The following is a 10,071-nucleotide window of genomic DNA, read 5'->3' as shown; positions in this document are numbered from 1 at the left end:
ACGTCCTGCTTTGCAGAAACTGCCAAAATGTTTGGCCTGGAAGTCAGCCTGAAGAAAACTGAGGTCCTCCATCAGCCAGCTCCCCACCATGACTACCAGCCCCCCCACTTCTCCATCGGGCACACAAAACTCAAAACGGTCAACCAGTTTACCTATCTCGGCTGCACCATTTCATCAGATGCAAGGATCGACAATGAGATAGACAACAGACTCGCCAAGGCAAATAGCGCCTTTGGAAGACTACACAAAAGAGTCTGGAAAAACAACCAACTGAAAAACCTCACAAAGATAAGCGTATACAGAGCCGTTGTCATACCCACACTCCTGTTCGGCTCAAAATCATGGGTCCTCTACCGGCACCACCTACGGCTCCTAGAACGCTTCCACCAGCGTTGTCTCCGCTCCATCCTCAACATCCATTGGAGCGCTTACATCCCTAACGTCGAAGTACTCGAGATGGCAGAGGTCGACAGCATCGAGTCCACGCTGCTGAAGATCCAGCTGCGCTGGATGGGTCACGTCTCCAGAATGGAGGACCATCGCCTTCCCAAGATCGTGTTATATGGCGAGCTCTCCACTGGCCACCGTGACAGAGGTGCACCAAAGAAGAGGTACAAGGACTGCCTAAAGAAATCTCTTGGTGCCTGCCACATTGACCACCGCCAGTGGGCTGATAACGCCTCAAACCGTGCATCTTGGCGCCTCACAGTTTGGCGGGCAGCAACCTCTTTTGAAGAAGACCGCAGAGCCCACCTCACTGACAAAAGGCAAAGGAGGAAAAACCCAACACCCAACCCCAACCAACCAATTTTCCCCTGCAACCGCTGCAATCGTGTCTGCCTGTCCCGCATCGGACTTGTCAGCCACAAACGAGCCTGCAGCTGACGTGGACTTTTTACCCCCTCCATAAATCTTCGTCTGCGAAGCCAAGCCAAAGAAGACTTCTGTTTCTAACATTAACAAGCTTTTCCCATGGAGTAATATTATTTTCTCTCTGTATGTATAATGCAAATTAATTTTGAACAGGACGTCCTGTATTTCTCTTTGGTGGTAAATCTGTTACCAAAAGTGCTGGAGGTGAATGCATGGACCCTCGGTGAATCTGGGGAGGGGACTGAGGCGGGCACAGGTTCTGGCCACCTTCTACAGGAGCTCTATCACGGTGCCGCCCAATTGTTGCCAGCATCGGCGGCGCCAGAACGAATGTTGTGGGGGGGGGGGGCATGGTGACGCTCAGTTGGCGGAGAGGGGGTGGTGTTGACATCAATCGCTCCGTTGCAGGAGACGACAGTGCTGGTTTTCTTTGGCTTGGCTTCGCGGACGAAGATTTATGGAGGGGGTAAAAGTCCACGTCTGCTGCAGGCTCGTTTGTGGCTGACAAGTCCGATGCGGGATAGGCAGACACGGTTGCAGCGGCTGCAGGGGAAAATTGCTTGGTTGGGGTTGGGTGTTGGGCTTTTTCTCCTTTGCCTTTTGTCAGTGAGGTGGGCTCTGCGGTCTTCTTCAAAGGAGGTTGCTGCCCGCCAAACTGTGAGGCGCCAAGATGCACGGTTTGAGGCGATATCAGCCCACTGGCGGTGGTCAATGTGGCAGGCACCAAGAGATTTCTTTAGGCAGTCCTTGTACCTTTTCTTTGGTGCACCTCTGTCACGGTGGCCAGTGGAGAGCTCGCCATCTAACACGATCTTGGGAAGGCGATGGTCCTCCATTCTGGAGACGTGACCCACCCAGCGCAGCTGGATCTTCAGCAGCGTGGACTCGATGCTGTCGACCTCTGCCATCTCGAGTACTTCGACGTTAGGGATGAAAGCGCTCCAATGGATGTTGAGGATGGAGCGGAGACAACGCTGGTGGAAGCGTTCTAGGAGCCGTAGGTGATGCCGGAAGAGGACCCATGATTCGGAGCCGAACAGGAGTGTGGGTATGACAACGGCTCTGTATACGCTAATCTTTGTGAGGTTTTTCAGTTGGTTGTTTTTCCAGACTCTTTTGTGTAGTCTTCCAAAGGCACTATTTGCCTTTGCGAGTCTGTTGTCTATCTCGTTGTCGATCCTTGCATCCGATGAAATGGTGCAGCCGAGATAGGTAAACTGGTTGACCGTTTTGAGTTTTGTGTGCCCGATGGAGATGTGGGGGGGCTGGTAGTCGTGGTGGGGAGCTGGCTGATGGAGGACCTCCGTTTTCTTCAGGCTGACTTCCAGGCCAAACATTTTGGCAGTTTCCGCAAAACAGGACGTCAAGCGCTGAAGAGCTGGCTCTGAATGGGCAACTAAAGCGGCATCGTCTGCAAAGAGTAGTTCACGGACAAGTTTCTCTTGTGTCTTGGTGTGAGCTTGCAGGCGCCTCAGATTGAAGAGACTGCCATCCGTGCGGTACCGGATGTAAACAGCGTCTTCATTGTTGAGGTCTTTCATGGCTTGGTTCAGCATCATGCTGAAGAAGATTGAAAAGAGGGTTGGTGCGAGAACACAGCCTTGCTTCACGCCATTGTTAATGGAGAAGGGTTCAGAGAGCTCATTGCTGTATCTGACCCGACCTTGTTGGTTTTCGTGCAGTTGGATAATCATGTTGAGGAACTTTGGGGGGCATCCGATGCGCTCTAGTATTTGCCAAAGCCCTTTCCTGCTCACGGTGTCGAAGGCTTTGGTGAGGTCAACAAAGGTGATGTAGAGTCCTTTGTTTTGTTCTCTGCACTTTTCTTGGAGCTGTCTGAGGGCAAAGACCATGTCAGTAGTTCCTCTGTTTGTGTGAAAGCCGCACTGTGATTCTGGGAGAATATTCTCGGTTTTATTGTGTGGTCATTGGACGCTACTGATGCTTGTCACACACTCGTGACAGGGCCAGGCGGAGAGTTGCGTGCAAGACTTAGTGTTGCGGGAGGGGGCAACCACAGCACCTCGCTTGGGGCGGCAATACCCTGGTTGTCAATCCACAGGACCATAGGTGTGGCAGAGAGGATCAATGGGGTCTCTCTCTATCTCCCCCCATCGATGTAATCTACTGGGATAATTGTCTGAAGAGGGCGCATAAAATCGTCTGGACCCCTCCCCCCACTCAGCGCCGACCCCCTCCACCCCCCCGCCCTCAGCGCCGACCCCCTCCACCCCCCTGCCCTCAGCGCCGACCCTCTCCACCCCCCCCGCCCTCAACGCCAACCCCCTCCACCCCCCCCCCCCCCCGCGCTCAGCGCCGACCCCTTCCACCTCCCCGCACAACAATTTAACAGCGGTTAGTGTGGCCTCTGTCGTCTTATACAACGGGCATATTTTAGATGGGAGTTCTGTGTCGTCTTATACACCAGGCACCCAATACAGACAATGGTCCTCCTGGTGCTGTTCGTCCTCCTGGCCGGCAGGTGGCGCAGGCGCAGTGCGCCGCCTGCCGGTCATTCGGCACGTGCGCGGGGCAGGAGCGGAAGGCTGGAGCCGGCGACCACGGGTATGGGGGGCAGCGACACGGTGAGCCGGCCCTTCGGGAGCGGCGCTGGCGTCGGGGAGCGGGCGACTGTCCTCGCGGACGTCGGAGACACCTTCAGTACCCCTCCCGGGATCGAGCCCTAGTCTTCCCATCCCCCGAGAGCGAGCCCTGGTTCCCCCCCCCTCGAAAGCGAGCCCTGGTGTTTCCTCCCCCCCCCCCCTCCGAGAGCCCTGGTTCCACCCCTCCCGGGAGCGAGCCCTGGTACCCCCCCCCCTCCCGGGATCGAGCCCCTGGTCCTCCCCCCCCCCCCGAGAGCGAGCCCTGGTCCTCCCCTCCCCCGAGAGCGAGCCCTGGTTTCTCCCCTCTCTCCACCCCAAGAGCGAGCCCTGGTGTTGTCCCCGTTCCCCCCCCCCCCCCCCGAGAGTGAGCCCTCCCGCCCTGGAGCGAGTTCTGATCCCCTCCCCTCCTGGAAGCAAGCCTTGGTTTCCCTCCCTCCCGGGTGCGAGTCCTGTCCACCACCCTTCCCCACCCCACTCCTCCTCCCACCGATTGAGCATAGGCCCCCTCAGGAACGAGTTCTCCCCTTTCAAGTGAGTGCCAACCCTTGTTCCCCTTGGAACGAGCACTGACCCCCTTTTGTCCTCTGGAGTGAGCATAGACCCCTTGGTCATTAACAGGGGGGGACCTTGGGGTCCAAGAACATGCATCTCAAGGTTGCTGTGAGGGTTGATAGGAGAGTTAAGAAGGCCTGTGGATGTTGGGCTTCATTAGTCCGGCGATTGAGTTCAGGAGGATTTCGGAGTATCCGATTTCAGATAATTGGAGTTGTACTATCTGCCTCCTGACCAGAGCTGGGATTTTCTCGTTGAAGCAAAGAAGGATGAGAGAAGACTCAATAGAGGTTGACAGGATTCTGAGAGGCATAGATAGGGGCAACGGCCAGTCTGTTTCCCAGGGCAGGAGTAGCAAACACCAGGGGACGTCTGTACAGAGTGAAGGGGAGACATCAGGGAGTTGTAGGTGCTTGAAATGCCTTAACAGGGATGGTGATGGAGGCTGGAACATTGGGGGCATTTAAGAAACTCACATGTATGGAAGTAAAACAGGGTTGCAGGATAGGGCGGGTTTCGTTTTTTTTTAAAGGAACAGTATATTGAGGGCCTGTCTTGTTCTGCAATTTTGTGTTCTAAATTACTGTAGTGGTCAAGGCAGATTCAGCAGATTTCCAAGTTGAGTTAGATGATTTATTGGACAGTGGGATAGGTGGGGAAGTATGGCCAGAGATTTTACAATGACCTGATGGCCCAGCGCCAATTCACTTTCTGGGTTGAACTGAAGTTGTGTAATGATTGCTTGGAAAATTCTTGGACAGAAGAACAATTATTGACAGGTGTCCTCTTCTGTTTTTCTTGTGATCTGCTTCCAATGGCAGGGAGGCAATGAAATGTGACAGTATCTTGGTGGGGGGTGCTGAATTCTAACAGGTGGATCTGCTGGGCGGCACATCAAGCTTCTCGAGCGTTTGGTCTGTCAGTCTCCCATAAAACCAGGGCCGTGGAACTGGAGGCTCTCCAAGCAGGTTAAAGATGCATCCACCTGCCGGAACCTCGCTTGGGAGATAGATTCAAGATTCCCGTACAGGTGCTTAACCTTTTATCCGAGATTCCGAAAAACATCAACCTCCTACAACAGGCACTTTTCTCAGTAGATGACATCTGCTCATCTAAGATGGAGTTTGGCAGCAAACATGACCCGACGCAATCCTTGCTTAACTCCTGTGTATCCCATTGTGTTTCGCGTCCCTAACTAGTGGTATCGTTATAAAGGCCCTACCCATTGAGCACGACCCTCGCTCAACTCACTTTGGAATATCCCAGTTGTTCCGCTACTTTCTAAGCGCCTCCAATTCGCCCTATACTGAGGTCCATCCAGCGTTGTGGCGCTTTCAGTCGTCCCCGGTGACGGCTCAACGTGGGATCACTGGCTGTCGTTGCTACCCTTAATTCCCTATGGGGCTGAAACAGCTGTACCAGTGCCAGGGCAAGGGAACTGAGAAGGGGCTGTTTCCTGGTGCTGGTACAGTAGTAGGGGGTGAGAGCGGGAGAGAGATGGTAGTGCAACATGGGCAGGTGGATGGGGAGAGAGACGGCAGTGCAATTTGGGCAGGTGGGTGGGGGGGGGGTGGTTATAGAGAGATGGTACCATGTCTTGGGCAGCCTTTGGGGAGGAAGAGCAACCTGCGTGTTCTACACCCTCACTGATCCACCACCATGGATTGTCTCTTCTCAAACGGGTTGGGGGGCGGTGTTCTCCCCATTTTCTGGTGTCTGGTGCCAATCCTCAACTTTCCAATGTCTCCTGGCCGCTGCCGATCACAGGCGCCGGCATCTTGGATGCAGACCCCGCGGTTGCAGAACTTTGAAATAAAATCACTGTCAGCTCCAAAAACAGGCCTGTGCGGAGAGGACAGCAGTCACACTGAGCAATTGGACCCTGCGGAGGAGAGCTGTGTCTGCGCTTCCTTCTCTTCGAGGGTCTGCACCAGTGGCAGGTCAGCCATTTTCCACTCAGTTGATAGGGTCAGGATTTTATACCAGGCAGATTTAAAAGGAATGATTGTATTAGTTTAAATAACCCTTCATTTGTCCTGGCAATGAATTGCTCGTCACATTCTTTCAGTGGCACCTTGCTACTCGATGGAATTCCATTTGTGGTGAAGGAGGTGAATGGAGTGAGATGTTCATGGTAAAGTTATTGAGGTAGAAATCACGAGTTTAAGGCTGATAGGATGCACTGCGGGAGGGGCAGTGCTGAGGGAGCTCTGCACTGTTGGAGGGGCAGTACTGAGGGGTGGGAGGTAGGGGGGAGGAGGGAAGAATGGGGGGTAGGATGGTAAGGGGCAGGGAAGGAGGGGTTGGGGAGGAGCACAGACCTACAGCCAAGAGGTCATAGGTGGACATTGGATGGGTTGGCAGGAAAGAAAAGCTGGAAATTTAGCAGCTCATCTTGGGGCCAGACAAGAAGCAGCAAATTTGGACAGTATTTGTTTTAAGTCACTTCTGCTTGTAATTGTTGAGAACTAATCATTCACCAAGATACCAGGGACAAACTCCCCGTATATTCTGGAAACAAATCATTTGGTCATTCCATTTCTACATGAATGGACATTTGTGAGCTTGAAATGTCTCACATCAAAGAGGGCATTTAGGATCATTTGACATGCCTCAATGCTTTCACCGCCAAGTTTGTGTACTAACGATAGCGTAGACGGAAGATTTAGTGCGGGCTCACAGCTATGTGGGATCTAATCATTCTTTAGTAGTGCAAAGGTTCAAAAGTGGAATATTTGTGGTTTTCCTGACAAACAGTTATTAACATTATCAGTGTTAACAGTATCAGCATTGACTAGGTCCCCTCCCTCCCTCCCCCAACATTTAACTAACCACAGTTACACACGACATTCAAGATGTTCACGGAAAAGGTATGAAACATATCAGGAGTTTATGGGTTTGTCACAACATGGTGGGTTTTTTTTCTTGACTTTTCCTGGTTAGGATGGGATGGCCCCTCCCCCCCCCCCCCCCCCCCCCCCCCACTGATTGAGGTATAGATGGGGAAGGGCGAGGCGCAATGGTCCACACTATAATCGTGCTCCTATGGAATTTAAGTCTGGTAGCCAAATTTTCACAAAGGTGTTACACTTTTTCCTTAAGTTGTAAGCAATTTTCTCCCGGGGAACACAACCTTGCAGTTCCGTGTTTCAGCGAGTAATGTTCAGGCAGGAGTCAGATTTCCAGGTAACGTCCTGGCCACTGCCAATGCAGTCATCACAAATTGGATTTGAAATTTGGAAAGGTTCATTGTAAGTCTGATGTCCATTACGTTTCCCAACAGGAGCAACTCTGGGTCCTGTGGGAATTCTTCCATCCAAAAGGGTCTCACCTTGGTACATGTCCAGGTTGTGAAGCATTAGTCTGACAATTCTGATTCAGGTCTGGTCAGTTTTTTTTGTGCAGGAATTTGTACCAGCCTGTACCGCAGATTAATAATTACAGTCATGCTGGTCCGACTCAGGCATGAAAGGGCCCTAATGTCTCACTATGTGACTCTTAAAGTGGAGCTGTCTCCAATAACACCCCTGACTCCAAATAGATTAATACCATTGACGGTAAGTAACAAGATCCTGAACGCCTGACAGCCCCACTTTGATTCCTAGATATTGGTTACTTTTACAAATGAAAATAATTTGTTTTAGTGTAGGGCTACCTGTTTTTCCACATAACAATTTAGCGTCCCATTTATAAATAAAGTCCTCGGCTACCTTCTCACCGATAATGTGCAGGTCATTTTGTTCCCAGGATGGTCCACCTCCCCCTTCAAAAGAGTGAGGCATTTGGCCCTTCCATGCAGTGAAAAAGCCCGACTGTAAAGGCAGAGATTTTCTGCCCTTACCTCGGGAGGTTTACTTCCTTGAAGGCACTGGGGCCGGCTCCAAGGTACCTACTGCGACCCCTCTCGGAGACGGGTGATTGGCGGAGTGCCGCGCATGAATGTAATTCCACTGTAAGCGGCTGGTTAGAGGCAGGCTGATGATGTCAGTCCGAGACACAGGAGTGGGATTTAATGACCTTAATAACGGTGCACGGGATTTCTGCTTGGATACTAAGACTGGCTTCAAACATCGTGATCATCTGTCTTGCCTGCTCTGGGGTTGCTGTGATCCATTATAGGGCTCTTTCTGCGTCGGTGGGCATGAAACTCAGCAGGCAACACTACAGCAGAAGTGGCTCCGGCTCCGGAGAGCGCTACGAGGCATCGCTCAACATAAATGCGACTCAAGAGTGGCCTTTTAGGGCTGCTCTGTGAAAAGTAAATTTATATTTTCCCTCGCTTACAGCTGGCCTCCAGACAGAGGCCTGGGCTGAAAGGGCCTAATATATCTCAACTGGGCTGCCCATTAATAATATACTCAAGATTCTACCAATGTTATCCGCTGCCTCTTTTTTTGCACAAAGCTTGCTTGGTCTTTATTATTTTAAGCAAATGTTTTTCCAATCTACTTGCCAGGCCTTTGTCTAGTATCTTATAGTCTGTGTTTAACAGTGAAGTTGGTCTATAAGAAGATGGCGTTAGCAGATCTTTGTTGTAATGATTGCTGTTGAAAAAGATTCCAGGAGGGTATGGGTCTCCATTACCCAGTCTACCTCCTCCTTATGGAGAGGCATCAATAAATCTTTAAATTTCTTATAAAACTCGGGTGGAAACCCATCCTCCCCTGGAGACTTGCTTTTCCTATATCTTCCTCTGTATAAAGGAAGATCTATGGCTTCCTGTTCTTGGTCTAAATTTGGACAGGAACTTGCTGGCTTTATTGGCCCCCCTCTCAGTTAATTCTGATTTATATAAGCCCTCATAGCCCTGAAGGTCTCATTAATCTCTTTTGGTTTATGTGTGGTCCTGCCGTTTCCCAGTTTCTGTCGCTTTGATCATCCTTGAGGTCTGTTCAGTCCTCAACTGCCAAGAAAGGTCTGTGGGCTCTCTTTCCAAATTCATAGTATTTTTGTTTTGACCACATTATGCCCTTTTCCATTCTATACATTTGGAGCATATAGTATTCCAGTTTTTTTATTTGTTAGAACCCTGTAATGGTCCTTTGAACCTGATTTTTGAAAATCCGTTTCTAGACGAGTAATTCCCTGATCTAATTTGTCCACCTCACTTTTTTTTTACTGTTTGGTGTATTCAATTATTTGACCTCTCAAATATGCTTTGAGGGTATCCCATAGGAGGAATTTATTTGGAGTAGAGGTACAGTTGGTCTCGCAGAACATGTATATCTGTGCTCTTACAAAACTGGTTTCTTTAACGGCAGCGAATTAAGACACCATCTGACACTTCTATTGTTAGTATCAGGAGTGAGTGGTCTAAGAGAAGTCTCGTTGTGTACTCAGCCTCCATAATCCTACCCTCTTCATGGGCTGAAGCCAAGAAAATATATTTTTGAGTAAGAGTAATGTTGTTTTAAGTAGAAGGAATAATCCCCCCTCCCTCAGATATTTCTGTGTCTATCAAGTTCAACTCCTTCATAAATTCAATGGTAGCCCTCACTGCCTTTTAGTTATTTTCTTTGTGGACCTTTTGAAGGATCCAGAAAAAATTTAAAATCTTCCCCAACCAGAATGTCCTTCTTTCCCTCTGCCAATCCCAGGAAAATGTCCAGTATGAATGTCATCAGAGCACGTTTGCTAAGGTCAAGGATTCTGAATATATCTGGCAGTGCACTGTTACAAATCTTCCTGTTTGTGATCACATTCTACACTCTCACTGGAACACTCTTCCCTATAAGGATTTCCACACCCCCCCCCCCCCAGATAAACATTCTTGCGTTCAGTATTATTACTTAGCAATGAATGGCTTCAGTTGGATAAAAACCCACAGAGATGCTGAAGGAACTCAGCAGGTCTCGCAGTGTCCATAGGAAGTAAAGGTACATTACTGATGTTTCGGGTTCAAGCCTTTCTTCAAGGTGTCGGCTAAAAGCAGCCAAACATCTGAATTAAAGACTGGAAAGAGAAAGTGTGAAGAAGGGGAGGGGGAGGAGCCCAGACCAACAGACGAAAGGGATTAATTGGGTATGATAGGAAAGGAGAGAAT

General features: G+C 50.3%; 1 protein-coding gene across 8 annotated transcripts in view; it reads left to right on the top strand.

Annotated features, from left to right (window-relative positions):
* Positions 1 to 3,377: 3,377 nt before the first annotated feature.
* Positions 3,378 to 10,071, top strand: part of slc16a13 (solute carrier family 16 member 13) — a 51,550-nt gene continuing 44,856 nt past the window's right edge. For 3 of the 8 annotated variants that reach the window (XM_069920004.1, XM_069920003.1, XM_069919993.1), the window contains exon 1: positions 3,378 to 3,458. The gene's annotated coding sequence lies outside the window, so the exon portion shown is untranslated. Of the gene's footprint in view, positions 3,459 to 4,849; positions 5,059 to 5,661; positions 5,969 to 10,071 lie in introns of those variants that run through there. The other 5 variants (XM_069919994.1, XM_069919995.1, XM_069919997.1 and 2 more) reach the window with 4 other exon arrangements.

The sequence above is a fragment of the Narcine bancroftii genome, chromosome 2, assembly GCF_036971445.1.
Source record: "Narcine bancroftii isolate sNarBan1 chromosome 2, sNarBan1.hap1, whole genome shotgun sequence".
NCBI lineage: Eukaryota > Metazoa > Chordata > Chondrichthyes > Torpediniformes > Narcinidae > Narcine > Narcine bancroftii.
The sequence above is the reverse complement of the archived record's forward strand: the minus strand, read 5'-3'. Positions and strand labels throughout refer to the sequence as shown.